Genomic DNA, 21,016 nt, shown 5'->3' on the forward strand with positions numbered 1-21,016 from the left:
TGACCCCAACCATCTCTCTCCATCTCTTCTTTAACCTCTATTTTTCTTATTTTGGTTTCTACTTTAGTTGTTTACTTGTCTTGTGAATTGTTGTTTTGTGGTTTATAATTACCATGTAAATTCATATTACATTTGTCTTAGAGTTTAGAAAGAACTTACATTAAACAAGGTTTTCTCCCAGCCCTTTGATGTGTCTAATATCTTCCAATGCAATTCAAGTGGCTTCTTGTTTTTACGTCTCCATCATTATTCCTTCAGAATTATGTTCACCCCACACTTTTGATCTGACCAATGCTGCTTTACTCTTTAAACTTTTCTATGCTGAGACACGTGAAGAATCCCTCAAGCACCATCAATTAGGCGAACCCACATTCCTCACATCTGTTTCCTTGATTTGTTCCTAAAGATGTTTCTCTTTTTTTGTGAGGAAGATCAGCCCTGAGCTAACATCCATGCTAATCCTCCTCTTTTTTTGTGTGAGGAAGACCAGATCTGAGCTAACATCTATTGCCAATCCTCCTCCTTTTTTTTCCCCCAAAGCCCCACTAGATAGTTGTATGTCATAGTTGCACATCCTTCTAGGTGCTGTATGTGGGATGCAGCCTCAGCATGGCCAGAGAAGCGGTACGTCAGTGCGCGCCCGAGATCAGAACTCAGGCTGCCAGTAGTGCAACGTGCACACTTAACCGCTAAGCCACAAGGCCGGCCAAAGATGTTTCTGAAACTCATAATAAATTGTACCAAGTGGTCATTGTATAAAAAGCACTATCACAGATACCTTATAGAGAACAAATGGAAAAGAATATTCAATTCCTCAGATAGGTTTGCAATCAAATGAGACATTGAGGGGACCAGGGCGCACTGATCAGAGCAGAATCCTAAGAGAAGAGTTTTAAGTCAATTTCAAATGAGGTTCAAACTGGAATGAGATAGTATTTTACCAGTTAGCTGAAATCATAAGCATTTTCCTGACCTTTGAGAGTTTATTTGCATATAAACTGTACATGTGGGGTAAGAGAAGGCTGATATTGTTTAATTTCTTTTTATTATTCAGCACTTTGTAATAGATGTGGCTATTCACAATTAATAAATATCATAATGTGGAGAGACCCAACTTTCAACTGCTTGATATTATCAATTCTTACACAAAGCTAGAGTTTTAAAGATCAAATTTCATTCTAGTTACCTGTCAACTAGTCTATTTATATCGGAAATTTGCTGAGTTTTAGGAAAATACTTCAAAACACAAATTTTATATGTAATTTCAAAAGCAAAAAATTAGTTAAAAACTGGGTGGTAACCCGTTTTGCTACCATATATTAATCTTTAACATGGGAGCAAACATTTTTAGAGAATATAATTGATATTTGCTTGTTTGTATATTGTAGAATGTTAAAGGAGTTACAGTTTTAATAGTATTTCAAATACCAGAGAATAAAAAACAGAATTGTTTCAGTTTTATGAAATAGTTTCTTAGACATAGCAGATTTTCACAGCATATTACTTGAAAATAAAATAATCAGTTAGTGAAGTTTAAGCAAAGTGGTTTTATTTTAAACTTGCTCATTCCATAGGAGCATCAATAAAAGCGCTTCAGGTGTAGCTGACTCTCTTTCCCTCCATATGAGCACCAGCTGCGTTTGCTTTAAGCATCAGACTCTCGGGCAGCACCATAGGCCTCAACTCCATTTAGTTGAGAAAAGGCTTTATGAGTCGTGTGTTTTTCTAGGGGTATGGATCTCCCAGACTTATTAACTAGAGGGTGAGAGTAAGAGTCAGAACGCATTCAATAAACTCCAGTGTGCTCAGGTGAGAGGGTAAGTGCCTGAACTCACATCTGAAGAAGAACTTAGAGGATGCTTTCTGACTCTGCTTCATGCCTCTGACTAAGCAGTCCTGGACATCCCAGTTTCGGTCACAGAATAACACAGGCAGCCTTGATGGACCAGAAATCCTCCTATGTCCATCATTTGTACAGAGCAAACTGGTTTAAGACCTCTTGTTTCCTGCTGCAGTGGTAATTTACAGACATACAGAACTGCCATCTAGTCACTAAGAAGAAAACAGCAAGGTGTTTTACATGGAAAATTAAATTGTGTTTTAAAAAAGAACAGTGAAGCACTAAAGTTGGTAAAGTTGACACAATGTGGCACAACAAAGTTATAATAAAACTGAAAAATGTGTAGGAGAAGTAATCAGTTGTTCTCTATGCCTCTAAAATATGACTTGACATTTGACTCATAAATAGTATAGTTTAAATATAATAGAATAACTTTGGAAGTAAACTTCTCATCTCATCTCATCCAATGATGTTGGCAGGAGCTGGTATTAAATAGCCAGATGGTGAGTACCCATGTTGAAGTACCATTTTTATCACAGTGGAGAGAATAGAGGCATAAAACCCAACAGACTGATGTTCAGATCTTCCCTCTACCCTTGATCAATTTTGTAAACATGGTCTTTTTTATTTTTTTTTGTGAGGAAGATCAGCCCTGTGCTAACTTCTGCCAATCCTCCTCTTTTTTTGCTGAGAAAGACCGACCCTGGGCTAGCATCCGTGCCCATCTTCCTCCACTTTATACGGGACGCCGCCACAGCATGTCTGGCCAAGCAGTGCATTGGCGCGCGCCCAGGATCAGAACTGGTGAACCCCAGGCTGGCGCAGCAGAGTGCATGTGCTTAACCGCTTGCGCCACAGGGCAGGTCCCTAAACATGGTTTTGTTTATCAGTTAAATATGAATTATAATAGTTACTTTAAAGGATTACTGTAAGAATTGCATGAGGTAATATATATCACTCCACAACCGGTGTGGAGTGATAGTTAATTCTCCTGCCCTGTCTCTCTTCTATGAAACATACACAAATCATCTAAGGAGAGAACTCGTCTATACAATAAACTTATGACAAAGAGTCAATGGCTCCAGAAGTAAGGGCCACCATTGTTGAGGGCTTAACCTCAACTGCTTCCAAATACTCTTAACTCTCAATTAATTTTATGTGCTTTCGGTCTTCCAGACACTTCACTGGCTACAAGGAAAGCAGAAGGTGTGAAATTTAAATTGATCTATTTCAACCTTGATTGGCCAAGCTGTAACATCAGGTGTTTTAAATCACCTAGTTCATCAGGTTTTCTGCTTATTACTATATATTTTACCATGGTTCACGGCCTGAGAAAAATAGAAATTCATTATAATTTTACTCACATGAATATATATCTTAACTATTACAGCTGGAATCTTAATATATAGAGCAATGTTGTACATGTTTTGTCCTTGTTGATAGTACAGAATACTTTTGTCCAGGTTTTCTTTGGCATTATCTTATTTAATGAAGAACTCAGTAATATATGTCCTGGAGATAAGGATTTAGAAAAATCTAACATACTATCCTAGTTATGCCTCAAAAAAAATGCTATAAAAATAATGAGAGGATATTTTGAAGGCACTATTTTTCCTAATTATTTCCAACTTTATGTCCCTTTAACTCTTTTTAATCATTCTGCATCTTATTTGCTATTGGCTAATCATCTCACAGTAATTAAATAGCCCTCAGCTGAGTCCACCATGCCTCTTCAAGTGCCCCAGGCTGATGTCACTCTCATAGTTGACAAAAAGAAGCTGGGAAAACCTGTTTTGTGGCACTATTCTTAAGGATATCTTTACTCTTACAATAATAAAGCTATATTTTTGAAAGGCACCAGTGGATTATAAAATCAAGTACTTGACCAATGTTGTATCCTCATTTTCCCTCCAGGGGGAGCACAACTTTCATGTGTAATGCAGGGCTGCTGCTTTATTGTTTTTTCCTTTCAAGATATTACTTGTAAAACATGTCGACGTAAATAATCTATAATCAATCTATAAATCAAATTGGGGTGAGTTTATTAGGAACCAACTTTTGAGGACCATGGCCCAGGGCCTTCCTTCCCTAAAGAAGGAAGGGTACCAAAGAAGTGGAGTGTACAGAGCTGTTATATACCATGAAAGAGCATGTATCACATCAGATTGCAATGTCCCTTTCACAATAACCACAAGATCGCCCTGCCAGATTGCCCTGCCAGAATAGCTATTGATGGACACAGTGGGGAGGGCGTGGCTGGTGTCAGGTCTGTTGTCTGGAGCTGGGTGGTCACAGGATCAGTGCAGCAGTCAAATCCCAGCCTAGGGAGAAATGCTTATCCTTAAGGAAATGCCAAGGAGGGGGAAGTTGAATCCTTATCTTAAGGGCATTTATTCTTCTCTTTGGGACATGGCAAAGCAGATACACAACGCAGGTGACAGGCCCTTCTGGAAAAACAAACCCAGGCCAAATTTGTTTTACCCCAAACGGCTTCCTCATATGTTCCAATATATCCTATTGCTTGCCATTTATTTATCATTTTCTCCCTTTTGATCTATAATCTTTTGATAGAAAGCATTGATGATCAAAATATTGTCCCTTGGCCCCAGAGTGGTTGCTGCCTGCCCTGGGTCCCTCATGTCCCTCGGTGCCAGGCTTTTATCTCATTTATTTGCCCAATTGTCCACCTTGGGGGGAATTAATTGGATATAGTGGACAAGCAAAGAGGTATATATATATTAATAGAGGAAGCATTTCAAGGGTTTTGGATTAATTTTAGGTTGTTGCACAAACATTGTGTATGTGCTTTTTATGAATCCTTGTATTTACACTATTCACAATTCTAGAACAAGTACAGTAACAATGATAATAATTTAACATCTTTGAAAAGATTAGTGTAAAATGAGTTCTTAGGCATAGTCCCTATGAAAAAAGGAAGTTGGTCCAAGGTTATAAGATCAATCGACCACCTCAGCTTTCATTACTCCAGCTTACATGACAGTCTTACAGCACTGAGTATAGAAAACAGCAATTAGTTTAAATATTATGGCTAGTACAAGAATTCCAAGAAGTAATAGAAATAGGAATTGCAATGCAGATGGAAAAAGGGAACCAATACCAGAAGGGAGCCAACCAAACAACTCAAGACCGGGTGCAGGATCGCTTAGGGCATTCACCTGCTTTTTCATGGGCTTTAGCAGAGACGACACATTAGAAGACTCGTCAGGTATGAAAACACAGCATTCAGTTTGAATGATTGTACATGTACCACCTTGGGATGTAGTTAAAATATCTAAGGCCATTCTATTTTGAAGGACAGTGTTTTTATTAAAGACATTTTAGTATTTAATAAGGCAATTCCTGCTTGACTGTCATTAAGGGCTTCTGTATGTGATGTGACACCATTTAGCCTTAAAAAAGGAACAAATATAGCTAGCTGCTCGGTGGTCATACCAGGGGAACACTCAATGAGCCCGTCTGGCCTTAAGCAGCGGCAGGTTGGCAGCAATTGTCACTGTGAATCCTTCGCTGCATTTAAGGGAAGATCGGGTGCAGAGTTTTAGCCATCAGGCCAGTAGTCAAGGCCAGAGATTTGTTCTATATAACCATTAAGTTCTATTAGGAGCCACCCGATAAATGCCTGGACTTTAAGACCAGTCTGTTCCAAATCAATCACTTTCCTTAAGTATGATAGTATTCTGAAAATCTTAAATGTAACAATTATAAAATAGGTATACAGTTTAAGCATAACAAAGGTTTAAATGAGTGGATGTAAAGTTGGGAATACAGTCCTGGTCTGGAGTCTTGGGACAGCTGTCTACAACTGATGTTGTCTTCTTCTCATCCTATTTTGGAGATATTTGCTCTCTTCCTATAAGGAGGAAGATACTAAACTTATTAGGCTTACTCAGTATGTTAAACTACATGGGAAGCATTGTCAGACAAGTGATGATAAACCTGCTTAGGTGGTAGTTTGGGGGTAAATGTTATTGATATAGGCGTTTTAAAATTGTATAACATTACTGAAATTCTGATCTGTCCTGGTTATCAGTCATAATTCTGGTTATTATTATTTTAAAGTGTCGTATGTCACAAAATTAACCAAATTTCTTTGTCAATTACCATTTTGAGGTCTTGTTTGCAGACTTATTTCTTTGCTCTAATGCTTTTGCAAAATGTTTCAACTTCAGAAAAATTCATGGAAAGGACTGTGACAGTTACACTGGAGTACAGGCTTCTGATAAACTTGCTGATCATAAAACTGAATTGGGTAAGAAATTACAGAAATATGATGGAGAAACTGATGACTTCATGAGGCCACTAACAAAAAGATTGGGATCAAAAATGGATTACACAGGACTGAATGAACTGATAAGGATGATTATAATTTTTATGATTTTTTATTTGAAGTATTGTGGAATTTTTAATGTTTTTTCAAATTTAAGGAAAACTTTTTCTCTTTTCTCCTGAGCTAGCTATGACTTATAGCAATTTGCTAAATGATACTTTTGTAAGCAATATTAAATATTTCTCTTTTTCTCTCTACCTGATCCCTCCAGAATTTAAAAACTCTTAGTAAGTAAGTATTGTTGTTTTCATGGCAATATAGTTATTCGCATAAGTTCAATAAGAATCTGTTCTCCTTGTAACAGGACACAATTGGAAACACTGGTTATATTACCAAGGCTGTGACTGGAACATCATATTTGCGATATAGCCATACAGTTTAGAGGAATGAAGATTGGACTTTATGGAATAAAGCCATGTGGAAATATTGGCCTGGTACCTTATGTTCAATGTTCCAAGCAGCATTTACTGGATAAGTAAAGAATGTCACTTATGTAGCAGGTACAAGGAACCTCGAAATATTTTGGGGGAATCTCGGAAGAGAGGAATTCACCCAAATGTGTAGGTATTGCAGGTGTGGGGAGAGAGGGAGAATCTCCCTCTGCCCTTTTCCTTAAGGATTTTATGGCTGCCCAAATAATCAACAAGACAGGTTAGCAGGAGAAAATAATACCAAGTTTAATAACATGTATACATGGGAGAAAGCAGGGACACTGCGTCTCTCAACACAATAGCAGAAATTCTCGTTTTACATACCATATTGAGCTAATGACAAAGGAGGATGTTGGGGGTGGGGGGAGTCAGTTACAGGAGATTACCACTAAAGCACAGTAAACAAGAGTAAGGCTGTTATGCAGATTTAAGGCCTCACTTTTCACATTGATAAGTTTCTAGGAATGAGTTCATCTCCCCTCTTCCCAAATACAGAGAGGGAGACACCTTTACAAATGGAGATTTCCCTTATAAATGTAAATGTCTGTCTGGCAACTCCTTGCAGGGCCATACAAAGAGACAGTTCTGGAGACAGAACTTCTGATAAGATGGGCTTGTTGGTGCCTTTTCTATTGTAACATCTATTTTACAATATATTACAGCCATCAGATAGAAGATCTGTTCCAGGAAGGAGTTACCACGTCAAATTCTTTAGGCAGTTAGTGGGGGAGGTCAAATGTTCTCAGAGAAAACAACCAAGGTAAAGAGATAGATTTCAGGGTGGCCAAATCTTGATCTCTCACATTATGAACTACAGTCCCTAGATTAAGCGTCACTCTTTATGTTGTACAGTTCCATGGGTTTTGACACACATATAGTGACACGTAGCCACCATTATGTACAGAACAATCTCACCACCCTAAAAATCCTCTGAGCATCAGATTAGCTCTTAGTGGCTTTTTAAAATATTAACAGTTGTCAGAATGACGTAAATTTTTACGACGAAAAATGTTCCACAGGTGTTAAGTTTTGTTAGTCTCACTATTATGATCACTATTAGAAATAATGAAAAAAATGAACCCCTATATAAATAGCAAAAATCACAGAATTTTAAAGATAAAAAAGATCTGGAAGTTTAGGAAATCCTACATTCTTCAAGACCCTGCCCTCCAGTCTCTCAGCTTTCTGTGTCATTTATCTGCTGACTCCGCTGAGCAGAAAGAAAGAAATCGATAAAGAAAAACAAAGCAAAAAACAAATTTTGGTTCTAAGAAGTCCTCTTGAGCCCAAGTTAATCAAGCATGGATTCTTTTTTACTTCCTATTTGCATCAGGAACATAATTACTAGCTAGAGCCTAATTTGAGAATATTCATTAGAAATGAAAGATGTCATATTTAAGAACAGAATGGAATTCACTGAGGCTTTATTCTTGGGATATTTGTAGGATTAAGTCAGGACATGCTGCGAGAGTGATAAATAAGTTCTATATATTTTTCTTCTCCAAGACCATGGATTTCAGACACATTTTATACCCATGTACTTTGCAACAATGAAAAACAATTGAACACTGACCTTGAATATTTTGCCCTCAGATTCATTAGTCTTTAAAATATAAATTGAGCAATTTTATCTAGATGAGTGAAAGACTATGGAGACTTCTAGAATGTCACGTTAGGTCCTTTAGAAGTGAAGAATTGACTTTATAAAGCATTTCTATTCCTTCTCATACCTTGACAATACTGCTACTGTGACTCTGTTTTAAAGAGGATAATGGCAGGCTTTACTTTGATTTGCACCTTTTTGTTTTAAGTACATTTACTTAACATTTCTCAGCCTCTTTAAAACTTTTATCATTAAGCTCAACCTTCATTTAAATCACCAGACCTATTTGATGAAGGTGTCGGGGGAAGAGGGAGAATCTCCCTCTGCCCTTTCCCTTAAGGTTCTTCTGGCTGGCCAAATAATCAACAAGACAGGTTAGCAGGAGAAAATAATACCAAGTTTAATAACATGTATACATGGGAGAAAGCAGGGACACTGTGTTTCTCCACACAATAGCAGAAATTCTCATCTTAAATATCATTTTCAGCCAATGACAAAGGAGGATTTTGGGGGTGGGGGAGTCAATTACAGGAGATTACCACTAAAGCACAGTAAACAAGAGTAAGGTTTATTATACAGCCCCAAGGCCTCATCTTCCACATTGATAAGTTACTAGAAATGAGCTCACCCTCCCTCTCTTCTCCAAACAGAGAGGGAGATACCTTTACAAATGGAGATTTCCCTTATAAATGTAAATGATTGTCTGGCAACTCCTGCAGGGCCATCCAAAGAATGTGGCCAGAGAGACAGGACTCCGGATAAGATGGGCTTGTTGGTGCCTTTTCTATTGTAACCTCTATCCTAAATTATCTTTTATAGCAGTCATGATAATAACCCCTTCCTAAAACAGATTTTTTTTTGGTTTTAAATTCTTTAGGCAGTTTGGGAGGGGAAACTCAAATATTTTTCCTGAGCTCTCTGAGTCCTTATTGTCTTCAGCTCGAAATAATCCGCATACCAGAGTGGTGCTTCCTGGGGCAGCTTGCCCTGAGCACCATCAAAGGCGACGTGAATATTTACTTGCAAACTCCTCAGAAATTACTGATTTAACCTTACTTCAGACGATCCATTGTCAAACTCAAACTGGATTTCCCAGGCCCCTCAGAACAGCTCATAACTGTGTGTTTGTACATTTATGTGGGAAGATATTATCCAAGGGTAATTGTTCTTCCCAAATGCTTTCTTTACCTCAAACAGCAATACTTCCAAAGTTTTAATGAAAATGTGGCCAATTTGGTGAAAACCAAGTGACTTGTTTGTTTTAGCATGCCAATGAGATTAAGAAAATAAGTATTTTAACTATTGTTATTGATTACTAAAATCAGATATTAAGAAAACAAACTTCTTTGTCCAAAGACATTTCTGCAAGTGAAATCGTCGGCAAAACAGACAGCTAGCCTCCCGTTTTAACCACTCAATCATAAGAAATGTAATATGGTGGGCAAACATGTGAGCGTTGTCACCTGCACGAGTCCCCAAAGCTGTGTCCCCATCACGGGCACAGATCAGGGGAAGGAGCCAGCAGAGGGGAGACAGCTGTGCCCTCAGTGTCCTTCCTTCCTAGGTCAGAACTCAGTCCCAGTTGCTCGCTGTCTAGTCTTCTGGGGAAGCAGAGAATTCTTCTGGGGACACGACACGACACATCAGGTGTTAAGGATGTCATTCTTTTTTAAACAAATGTTAGATCGTGTAACGTGCTTCTCAGGACAGGAGGAGCCGCCTCAAGGGAAGGCAGATTTTCTCCAGGAGCTGATGGTCATCTAGGGAGAGCAGAGTCAAGGACTGCAGAGAGCCAGCCCGCTCCCGCTCTCCCTCTCAGGGACACCTTGGACCCCACACCCCCACCCCCCTCCCGGTGCCCCCCAGAGGTTCCCATTGTATCCTTGGAGGCTGCGCATGCGCAGGACTGGCTCTCAGAGCGGCAGAGGGGATGGCGAGCTGGAGAGCCCCGGGGAACGTGCACTGGAGGCGGGGTCCCTGGTGCGGAGGTGGCCTCCTCGGAGGTTTGTGTGGGGGGATGGGCGGCTTCTGGATCCTTCCTCCAGGATTTTCAGCGCTGGGGAGCTCTCCTTTCTGCAGTGTGGAGGAGCGCTGGGCAGGAGGCAGCGCTGAGGTAGGCGGTGGGCGGCGGGCTCGGCGTGGAGATCTCCGCCGCAGATGGCGGGAGCGCGGTGGGGGGTCGGCGGATGGGGCCGGGGGCCGGGGCTGCTGGCGGGCTGCCCCAGGTGGGGGAGCCCAACTCTGTCCCTTGGAGGAGCAGAGGAACGCCGCCTGGCCGGCGGGCCCCTCTGCCTTGGCGGGGCCCCACCCCGGCGGGGCCTCCTGCCCACCCAGCGGAGGTGCAGGGGGCGGCAGGGAGTCGCCAGCCCTCTGCTCGCGCCCTTGAGTTCGTGCCCCCGGGGGCCCGTCTAGGCCAGGTCTCCGTATCCCCGGGTGAACACTTTCCTTCAGAAGATGGACTGTGGTCTGCGATCCTCTGCCTGACTCAGCTCAGGCTATTCGACTCCTCATTGCGTTCTTTAAACAAATAAACGTTCCTGCTTCCTTGGGACCACCTTTATAGAAAAGCCTAATCCCATTAATGGTTTCTGATAATTGACTCTATATTTGCAAGGCGAACTTTGAAGCCTGTGAATTGTTGTAAACTGCATTTAATGAAAGGAGCTTTAAACAGTCTTTGGTGAAAATTATGTAGCTTCCTAATAATAACTCACCATATGTTAACATAGACTGATGACTGATCAATTGATGATTGACATAATGTGTACGGAATTTTGTTTTCAGTGGAAAGGTTTTTCTTGGCAGTTGGTGCTAAATTTAAAATCGGATAAGGAGGAGGTTTTTAGAAGTAGTATATAGTGTGTGTTTTGTCTCCATACTCATTTAGAATTGTAAGAATTTAGATTTGGAAAGCTCATAGAACAAGAATTTTCAAATTTTGATTTGGCTGAGAGGGTGAAAGGTTAAAAGGCCAAATACGGTAGGATTTCATTTATGTGATATTCTAGAAAAGATAAACCATAGGGAAAGACAACAGATCGTTAGTTGCCATTAGTTTTAATATTTAGTTAATCATTTAGTTTAATAGTTTAATCATTAGTTTTAATATCTCTGATTAATAAAATACATTTTATTGATAGCAGCCTAATTATAGTTTTGGATGATACCAGAATTTAACAACCTATTAAATTCTGCAGTAGGAACAAATGACATGTTGGTTATAGGTGTCTTTGAAGTGTAAGTATTGTTGGTAATGAATCTAAATAAGCATTTTTGGATTGTGAACTACTGATTTTTTTACTAGATCCTGTTGTACATGGCATATTACAAGTTTCAAAAGGCTCTTTAAATTACTGTAGCAGGCTGAAGCTATTAAATTGTAATGTAAGATCTTTATAGATGAAACAGGCAAAAATACAAAAAGCCATTTATCTTTTTATCTTTGTTAAAAAATCAAGTAAATCTTACCATATACATGAATGACTTTTGGCTAGACAGACCTGAACTTGACAAGATGGACTCATTAGTATGGTGAATTTGTTTTGGAATGTTAAAGTGGGAGAGGACATATGTTTTTCCTGAGGGTGACCCAAGTCAATATGGTAGGTTTCGCTGTTTATATGCTCTTTCTGAGTTACAATCTTGATTAAACAGCTTGTCATAGACATACCAAGAAATTTGGGCCATTTTATGTATCAATATTTTAAGATATCCTATTTCCCTGATAGTTTCCAGTTTCAGGGTATCTGGGAAAAACAGTTTCTGAACATAGGTACTTTGGAATATAATTTTTGATTGTTGACTTATTGAATCATAGAATTGTGGAGTTGGAAATAATTTTAGTGGTTGTCGAGCCTAACCTCTTCATTTTCCAGGAAATGGAAAGTGAGGTTTCTCAAGTTAAGTTGTCCATAGTCTGACTGCTACTTAGTGGCAGAGTTGGAACTATGTGCTCAGATGCTTGTCTCCAGATTCCTAGTACAGTGCTGTCTGTGCTACGTACTATTAAGTAGACAAACCAGTGAGTTACCTTCCCAGATCACATATGTAGCCAGCAGGGTTGATTCTTTCCCATATGCATATTTCCTTTCTTTTTTAAATAACTACTAACCACAATTAACTCATTCCCATACCATGTTTAATGACTATACTTGTGTGTGTCTCCTCGAGCACACGTGGATTCCCTAGAATGGAAACCTGCCTGTGAGTGGATTGCTGGACAAGGGGCTGATGTGAATCTGCAACTTGACGAGCTGCAGCCAAATCATCCTCTGAAGTTTTAACAATTTCCATTCCCGCCAACAGTGTCTGAGTCATCCTTGCCCTGGGAATTGTCAGATCGGGATTGTCAGATTTTTAAAGTTTTGCCAATCTGATGAGTGAGAAATGATGTATTTGTTTTCCTCTTTGTACAACTGTTTTGACAAAAGCATAGAGCTGTGCAACTACCAAAATCAAGACACAGAACAGTTCCAGCACCCAGAACTCCCTTCAGCTGCTCTTTTGTAGTCAACTCTTCCCCCACCCTTAACCCCTGGCAACTGATGATCTGTTGTCTTTCCCTATGGTTTGTCTTTTCTAGAATATCATATAAATGGAATCCTACAGTATTTGGCCTTTTGAGTCTGGATTCTTTCATGTAGCACAATACATTCATTTTAGTGTTCATCCATGTTGTTGTCTGTATCAGCAGTTCCTTGTGTTTTATTGCTGAATGTAGTATCGTGTGAATGTACCACAGTTTATCCATCCAGCAGTTGTAGGACATTTGAGTTATTTTCAGTTTTGTCTTTTTTGACTATGAATAAAGCTGCTATAAATCTTTGCAAACAAGTTTTTGTGTGAGCATTAGTCTTCTCCTCTTGGGTAAGCACATAGAAGTGGAATTGCTGGGTCACATGGTATGTGTATGTTTAACTTTATTTTAAAAACTGTTTGTGGTAGCAAAGTCATGGCCCACAAAGATGTCCTAATCCCTGGAACCTGGGAATACATTAGTTTACTTGGCAAAGGTGAATTAAGTTTGCAGATGGAATTAAGGTTGCTAATCAACTGACTTCAAAATAGGGAGATTATCCTGGATTATCCAGGTGGGCCCAGTGCATCACAAAGGCCCTTAAAAGGGAAAGAGAAGCAGGCGAGTAGAAAAAAGATGCAACAAGGGAGGCAGGGCAAGAGAGGTGCAGAGTTCTTGGTCTTGAGGGTGGAGGAGGGGGGGCCATAGGCTAAGGAACGTGGTGGTCTCTAGAAGCTTGAAAAGGCTAGGAAATTGATTAACATTTACAGTCCCCCCAAAAGAACCTAGCTCTGCCAACACCTTGATTTTAGTCCAAGGAGACCCGTGTCAGACTGCTACCCTACAGAACTGTAAAACAATAAATCTGAGTTGTTTTAAGCCATGAAATTTGTGTTGATTTGTTACAGCAGCATAACAAACTCCACTTTAAAACTGTTTTCCAGGGGCCGGCCCCGTTGGTTAGTGGTTAAGTGCGTCCGCTCCAATACTGGCGGCCCAGGTTCGGATCCCGGGCATGCACTGATGCACCGCTTCTCCGCCCATGCTGAGGCCGCATCCCACATAAAGCAAATATAAAGATGTGCAACTATGACATACAACTATCTACTGGGGCTTTGGGGAAAAAAAGAGGAGGATTGGCATGGATGTTAGCTCAGGGTTGATCTTCCTCACAAAAAATAAATAAAACTGTTTTCCAAAGAGGCTGAACCACTTTGTCTTCCCACCAGCAATGTAGGAGTGTTCCAGTTACTTTCCACCCTAAATTAACACTTGGTATGTTCATCCTCTTTAATTCTAGTCATTCCAATAGGTACGTAGCAGTATCTCAATGTGGTTTTTATGTGCATTTTTCTCACGATTAATGACGTTGAGCATCTTTTCATGTGCTTATTTGCCATCTGTGTATCTTCTTTGGTGAAGTGTCCAAATCTGTGCCCATTTTAAACTTGGATTGTCTTATTGCCGAGTTTTGAGAGTTCTTTATAGTCCTGTCAGATATGTGATTTGCAAAGGTCTTCTCCCAGTCTGTGGCTTGCCTTCTCCATCCTCTCGCCAGTGTCTGTGGAAGGTCTGTGTAACGTAACTCGAGAGGCTCCACATGACCTTATTGTCCTTCGTTGAGAAACAGAGTGAGGTTGGATCACCTGAGTCCAATCAGACGTTGATCAGAGTTGGGGCTGGGTCTCACTTTTAGTAAACCCAGCCCTTCCGCTTTCCCCGGTTCCTGTTTGCTGTGCTCCCCTCCCCCGCACAGGGGTCTGGTTCTAAGTCTGGTAGATCTCTCTCTCTTCAGGTTTGGGAGCCCACAGAAAATTCAGCTACATCCTTCAGACAACTCAGCGCAGCTCTGCAGCCTCCTACCTTACATCGCTTCACAAAATGGCAAATTCCCTGAAGGTCAGACTAGCAGTATGTTTGACTTAGGCCACTTCCACCACTTCTGGAGGTTTCACTTTGTTTTGTGGAAGCTTTTGGCCTAGATCCCCAGATTCCTGTGTGGCACCAAAACTTAGTACAGGTGCTGTGATAAGAGCAGTTGTGTGTCTGAAAGCCCTCGGGTTTCCTCTGCCACACCAATCCTGCAGAATCACTGCAAGTTTGGTTAGTTTCTCTTTTCCCTAGCCGAGGCTCTGACTGAGCAAACCAGATCCTCAGCAGGCACCCAGAATCAGAAAACGCCTGCAGGGGAAAGAAAGATAAAAATCCTTGCCCACATAAAAGACTTTTTCTTCTTTTTGGAATTTTAGTTGGTTGATTCTGAAGTTCTCTGATGCTCTGAAAATATATTTATGATTTATCTGGCTTTGTCCAGTTTTGCAGCAAGAATGCTTTCCTGTCCTAGTCTCCTCTAAAACAGAAGTTCTCTTGTCATTAGTTTTTAACTCCATCAGTTATACATTGTCAATATTATTATTGTTTCATTAAGTCATGCTTTCAATGATTTATTCAGATGTGTAACCGTTTTTATCCTCATCATCCATTTTTACCTCTTAGCATTTCTTCTTCTATCAATTTCTTTCTCCTTAAAGTACATTCTTTTATAATTTTTAAGTTTTCTCCTTGAGGAAGATTAGCCCTGGGCTAACATCTTTGCCAATCTTCCTTTATTTTGTATCTGGGTCGCCACTATGGCATGGCTGATGAGTGGTGTAGGTCCACACCTGGGATCCAAACCCACAAACTCAGACCTTGGAAGTGGAGTGTGCTGAACTTAAACCACTACACCAGGTGGCTGACCCCCTTAAAGTACATTCTTTAGAAGATCCTTAATGAGCATTTGTTGGTGGTAATACTCTTAGTAAGTGTTCCCATAAAAATATCTTTAAGTCACCCTAGTCCTTGAGATATGGTTTGATTGGATATACACTGAAATTTATTTTCTCTCTGTACCTTGAATATTTAATCCAACTCTCTCTTGTCTTCCACTGTTAAGAAATGTATGATATGTCTAAATGTAAGTCTCCGTAAGTGTTCTGTTCCTCTGTGGGGCTTTGAGTATCTTCTTTTTTATTTAGTGTTCTTTGCTTTCCCTGGATGGATCTGGCTCTAGATATTTTTTTTTTAATTGTTCTTGAGATGTATTCAGCTTCCTGAACCTAGAGTAGAAGTCTTTTAGGAATTCTGTAAATTTCTGTTATTATGTGTCAATATTCCTTTAAATCATATATATATTTATATTATTTAATTCAAAAATATATAAACATACACATTCATTATATATTCATTAAATATATATTTAATTCAATATATTATTCAATATACTGATTTGTATTATTCAAAAAATATACATATATTATTTATATATGTAGTTTCCTGTACTTGACCAAACTCAAGCCAGGCTCCTTTGAGCCCTATTCTTGTCTAGGCCTCGATCTTGGCCTATAATATCTACAGCCTCTCAGCACAAATGATTTCACCTCCCCACACACAATTTATAAGACTTAAAAACTGACATAGTTTCTAACAGCTCAAATCCACATCCTTAGGATGACCACTGCCCCCTTAAAGTGCCTGCCTGAGAAAGCTCAAGGCAGCCATAAGAATTGACTGTTCTGGCCGACACTCGATCATTGGACCCTGACATTCCTTTCTTAGAGCATTTACCCAAAAGTGCTTACAACTGTGAATCTTTCCTCTGTCCTTTTGAGTTGTATGTGTGTCTCCTATAACTCAGGAGTGCATTTCTCAATGTCCTGAGAGCCATTGGAGGACAGGGTGTCTGTCTCCCAGACTCTGTGAGAGCAGAGAAGTGAAACTTTGATCATTTCCAACTAGCAGACACAACTGGCCAGATCACATTGCACTGACCAACACTCTGTAACTTTCCCCTCCCTGACTCTACTGAGCCCCTGCTCACTCCTCTGCCTGCTTCCTCATTCTCCCTTTCAAATGCCCAGTCACCTCTGTACAAATCAAAGTGAATTCAGTTCATCCTGTTCCTTCTTCCCTATTGCAGTGGTATATGCCTGATTAAAATCTGTCCTGACCACTTTAACTAGAGCCTGGCTTTGTGTATACTGTACATTTAACACACATACAGATAATCCCATGCATATGCATACATGTGCATATACAAACACAACCTTGGGCCCTCCAGGACCAGTTAAACTGACCCCATCTTATCAACAGAGTATTTAAGAGTTTTCTTTCAGGAACTGAGACCCCTCGTCCAGTTCAGACCAGTTGGGACCACCAACTCATCAACTGGGAGTTCACAAATGCTTTATATGTGACGTTTTTGACATCAAGGAGCTAAAAACTCCATTCTCTGATCATGGTAACACTGCCAATTTGTGAACACACATCCGATGAAGAGCCATGAAGCTTGACTTTGCTTGTGCAGATCATCAATTCCCTCACTTCTCCTTACTTCCAATCATGTACCTCCACATGTCAGACCACCCTGCCCTTCATCCCATAAATTGTGCCCCAAGCCCTGGATCAGGGCTTGAGATCTGAGACAGACACATGCCCCCTGTCTCCTTGCAGATCAATCTCACAAAATAAAGCTACACTTCATTTCCCAAAAGCTGATGCCAGAATAATTGGCTTTTTTAATGTGCATTGGGCAAAAGAACCCCAATATTGTGCAGTAACATCAATACATATATATACACTTACTGGTTGTTTTCTCTTTTTTATTTTCTTTGCTGAGGAGGATTCACCCTGAGCTAACATCTGTTGCCAATCTTCTTCTTTTTGCTGAGGAAGATTCACCCTGAGCTCACATCTGTGCCAGCCTTCCTCTATTTTGTATGTGGGTTGCCACCACAGCCTGGCCACTGATGGGTGGTGTAGGTCCACGCCCAGGAACTGCACCTGGACCCCTGAAGTGAAGTTCTCTGAACTTAACCACTAGGCCATGGGACTGGCCCATCTCTAATTGTTTTGAAGATGTTACTAGATATGCAGTTGAAGTTTCACTATGATCTCTGGATTTCCTTGCTGCTCCTTTAGTCCCTCACTTCAGTGTATGTGTTTTTTGCTCCATCTTTCATGCTAGAGAAATTCCTCAAATATCAAGTGGTCCTTGGCTACCTGTTCATATGTTTGTGATGGGAAGAAAACAGCTGAGTAGGATCTCTGTGGGTCTGATGGAGCCTGTGAATGTCTGGACTCAATGTTTCTTCAGGAGTGTTGAGTGTTGAACTAGTAACAGGCAAACAATGTTGGTGCCCACACTGATCTCTAACAACGTACTTATTCCACACATTCCCACAATGACAGACATCCTCTGAACATGTGGAAATGCTGACAACACACACCCACACCCACATACACACTATTTGCAAATGACCAGCAGCATTCAGACTGTAAACTACACGATAATGAACACTGATACTCAGAAGACACACACAAACACAGACACATACAGACCACTCACTGTCTCAGAGACCACAGTGACTTGAACTCTCTAAACACACACACATCAACAAAACACACTTTCACATAGATGCCATAATAGCCATGCACCCTGTGACCATACAGAATTGCTGAACACACACACATCCACACAACAAGGAACGTGGTTGTGCACGAGTGGGCTTGATCAAGAGGTTTTTCACACCTCAGCATCAACATGGACACCCCAGGGCGAGAGAGAGAGGCAGAGGGCACAGGGAAAAAATGTGGGGAGCTGTCAGGAGGCACTTGCATAAAGCAAATATGATACCTACAAAGCTGGTTGCTAAATGACATATGACTCAAGGGTATGAGGACCCAAAAGGATCTGAAATGGTACAAAAAAGGTGACTGATACAAACCCATCACAAGATATTTAAATGTAAGGAACAGTGATATTTTAAAAGGCACTGAAGAGAGTGCATCAAAGCTTAGATATAATTCCAAACAATTAATGACATGGTATTCTGGCCAAAGAACAGCCATTATTGCTGTTAAAATTCCTATTTAAATGTTTCTTATAAAATTATAGAAATATTCCTTGAAAAATGACAAATATTCATTGGTTTAAAATATTTAAAACATTTCAGGATAAAATTACTGCAGGTTCCACTTTTTTTTTTTTAAAGATTTTATTTATTTATTTTTTCCCCCCAAAGCCCCAGTAGATAGTTGTATGTCATAGCTGCACATCCTTCCAGTTGCTGTATGTGGGACGCGGCCCCAGCATAGCCGGAGAAGTGGTGCGCCCCCGGGATCCGAACCCGGGCTGCCAGCAGCGGAGCTCATGCACTTAACCACTAAGCCACGGGGCCGGCCCCAGGTTCCACTTTTATTGAGTAGCTTTTCTTGGGCAGCTATAAGAGCTGGACAAAGCACACAACAGCTGTTTGGAGGGTTGTAGAACATCCTGTGCAAACAGGACTTGGGGGTCTACAATCTCTGAGACAAAGGAAACACAAGATTGTGAGCACCAGCTCCATGCGGCTTCTCCCCTAAGGCATTTGCTATTTCAATGGCGAGAGAAGAGAGTCTGAGCAGAAAGAGGAGGAAAAATGAACTGAAATTTGGTTCCAGCCAAGTCCAGTAACTTCTGCTTCCAGTCAGATGTGGTAAAGGCAGAGCAACAGTTAAACATTGATTTAATAAATACTATATGTTTGAAAACACCAAAGGGATGTGGAAGCAAACAGGACTAGATGAAATAAAATTTCAAAAAGGAAAGAGCCTTTTTAGGTGAGATTGCCAGACATGCCCTCACCCGGGGGAATTTGCTTAATCTGGACTCTGATAATCAGACCTGTCTTACCAAAAGACAATTGTAAGTACAGTCTGTCAGAATTGATCTATGTTAGCTTTTAAATAGCACAAGTTTTCTTTGACTGTTAATTTTTACTGCCTCCACTAGGAGACTCTATGAAGGGAAAGACATTGTATCATTTGCCACATGATCTCCAGAACATTCTTCAGTTTGGGCTGTATGACTTCTATAAATATTTGTTAATTGTTGGTTTCATGAATGCTATGGACTGAATGTCTATGTAATCCAATTTCATAAGTTAAAATCCTAATCCCCGACGTGATGGTATTTGGAAGTGGGGCCTTTGTGAGTTAATTAGCTTAGATGAGGCCATGAGTGTGATGCCCCCATGATGAGATTAGTGCCCTTACAAGGAGATGGAGGGCCAGAGCTCTCTCTGCCAGATGAGGGTAGAGCAAGAAGCTGTCCTTCTGCAAAACAGGAAGAGAGCTATCACCAAAAGCCACTCAGCTTGAACCTAGATCTTGAACATCCCAGTCTTCAGAACTGTGAGGAATGCACTTCTCTTGTTAAGAGTGCCCAGTCTAGGGATGGCCCGGTGGTGCAGTGGCTAAGTGTGGGTGCTCTGCTTCGTGGCCCCAGGGTTCATAGGTTCAGATCCCGGGCATGCACTGATGCACTTCTTCTCAAACCATGATGTGGCAGCGTCCCATATAAAAAGTAGAGGAAGATGGGCAAATACGTTAGCTCAGGGCCAATCTTCCTCAGCAAAAAAGAGGAGGATTGGCATCAGATGTTAGCTCAGGGCTGATCTTCCTCACACACACACACACAAACACACACACACACACACACACACACACACACACACACACACACAAAAGCCAAAGATGCCCAGTCTAGGGGTCTGCCCCATGGCCTAATGTTTAAGTTCAATGAGCTCCTCTTCGGTGGCCTGAGTTCGGTTCCTGGACACAGACCTATACCACTCATCAGCAGCCATGCTGTGGGCGTGACCCATATACAAAATAGAGGAAGACTGGCACGGATGTTAGCTCATGGTGAATCTTCCTCAGAAAAATATAAATAAATAAAGTGCCCAGTCTATGATATTTTTGTTACAGCATCCCATACTGACTAGGACACTGACTGTGTGAATAAGTTCATTTAGATTGACGATCCTTCTTCTACATGACACGTTATTGTCAATCATTCCTAAATTGATGTGAGTCAAATTTCCCTTAAGGATCATAAAGATGTTAAGGCCCTTCTCCCTAGTTATGCACATATTGATACACATGAAAACATGTTGCGTCAAGTGCTTTATTGACAACTTAGTCTCACACTAGATCTTATTGGCCTTCAGTGAACCTCAGTGTTACAGTCAGTGTATTCCCCAAAGGGCAATAAAGGAAAGTCCCTGGACTGAAGAGGAGTCGGTATCCATCGTGCAGCTCCTGCCCTCTGCCCAGTCAGCTCCAGGGCAGGGTCAATTTACAAGATAGGCTTTTTTCCAGGCAGCTCTGTGTTTCTCCCAGCCTGTTCTCATTTAGGATGATCTCCCCAGGAGGAATGAGTGGAAATTTGGAGGGAAGAGCTACAGAAGGCATCTCC

General features: G+C 40.7%; 1 protein-coding gene across 2 annotated transcripts in view; it reads left to right on the forward strand.

Moving 5' to 3' along the window:
- Nucleotides 1–21,016, forward strand: part of LOC131405007 (ral guanine nucleotide dissociation stimulator-like) — a 111,268-nt gene that overhangs the window by 31,035 nt on the left and 59,217 nt on the right. The window contains exon 1 of one of the 2 annotated variants that reach the window (XM_058540309.1): nucleotides 10,103–10,335. The exons of the other annotated variant lie outside the window; for it this stretch is intronic. The gene's annotated coding sequence lies outside the window, so the exon portion shown is untranslated. Of the gene's footprint in view, nucleotides 1–10,102; nucleotides 10,336–21,016 lie in introns of those variants that run through there. 2 annotated transcript variants of the gene reach the window in all.

This window comes from Diceros bicornis, chromosome 4 (assembly GCF_020826845.1).
Source record: "Diceros bicornis minor isolate mBicDic1 chromosome 4, mDicBic1.mat.cur, whole genome shotgun sequence".
NCBI lineage: Eukaryota > Metazoa > Chordata > Mammalia > Perissodactyla > Rhinocerotidae > Diceros > Diceros bicornis.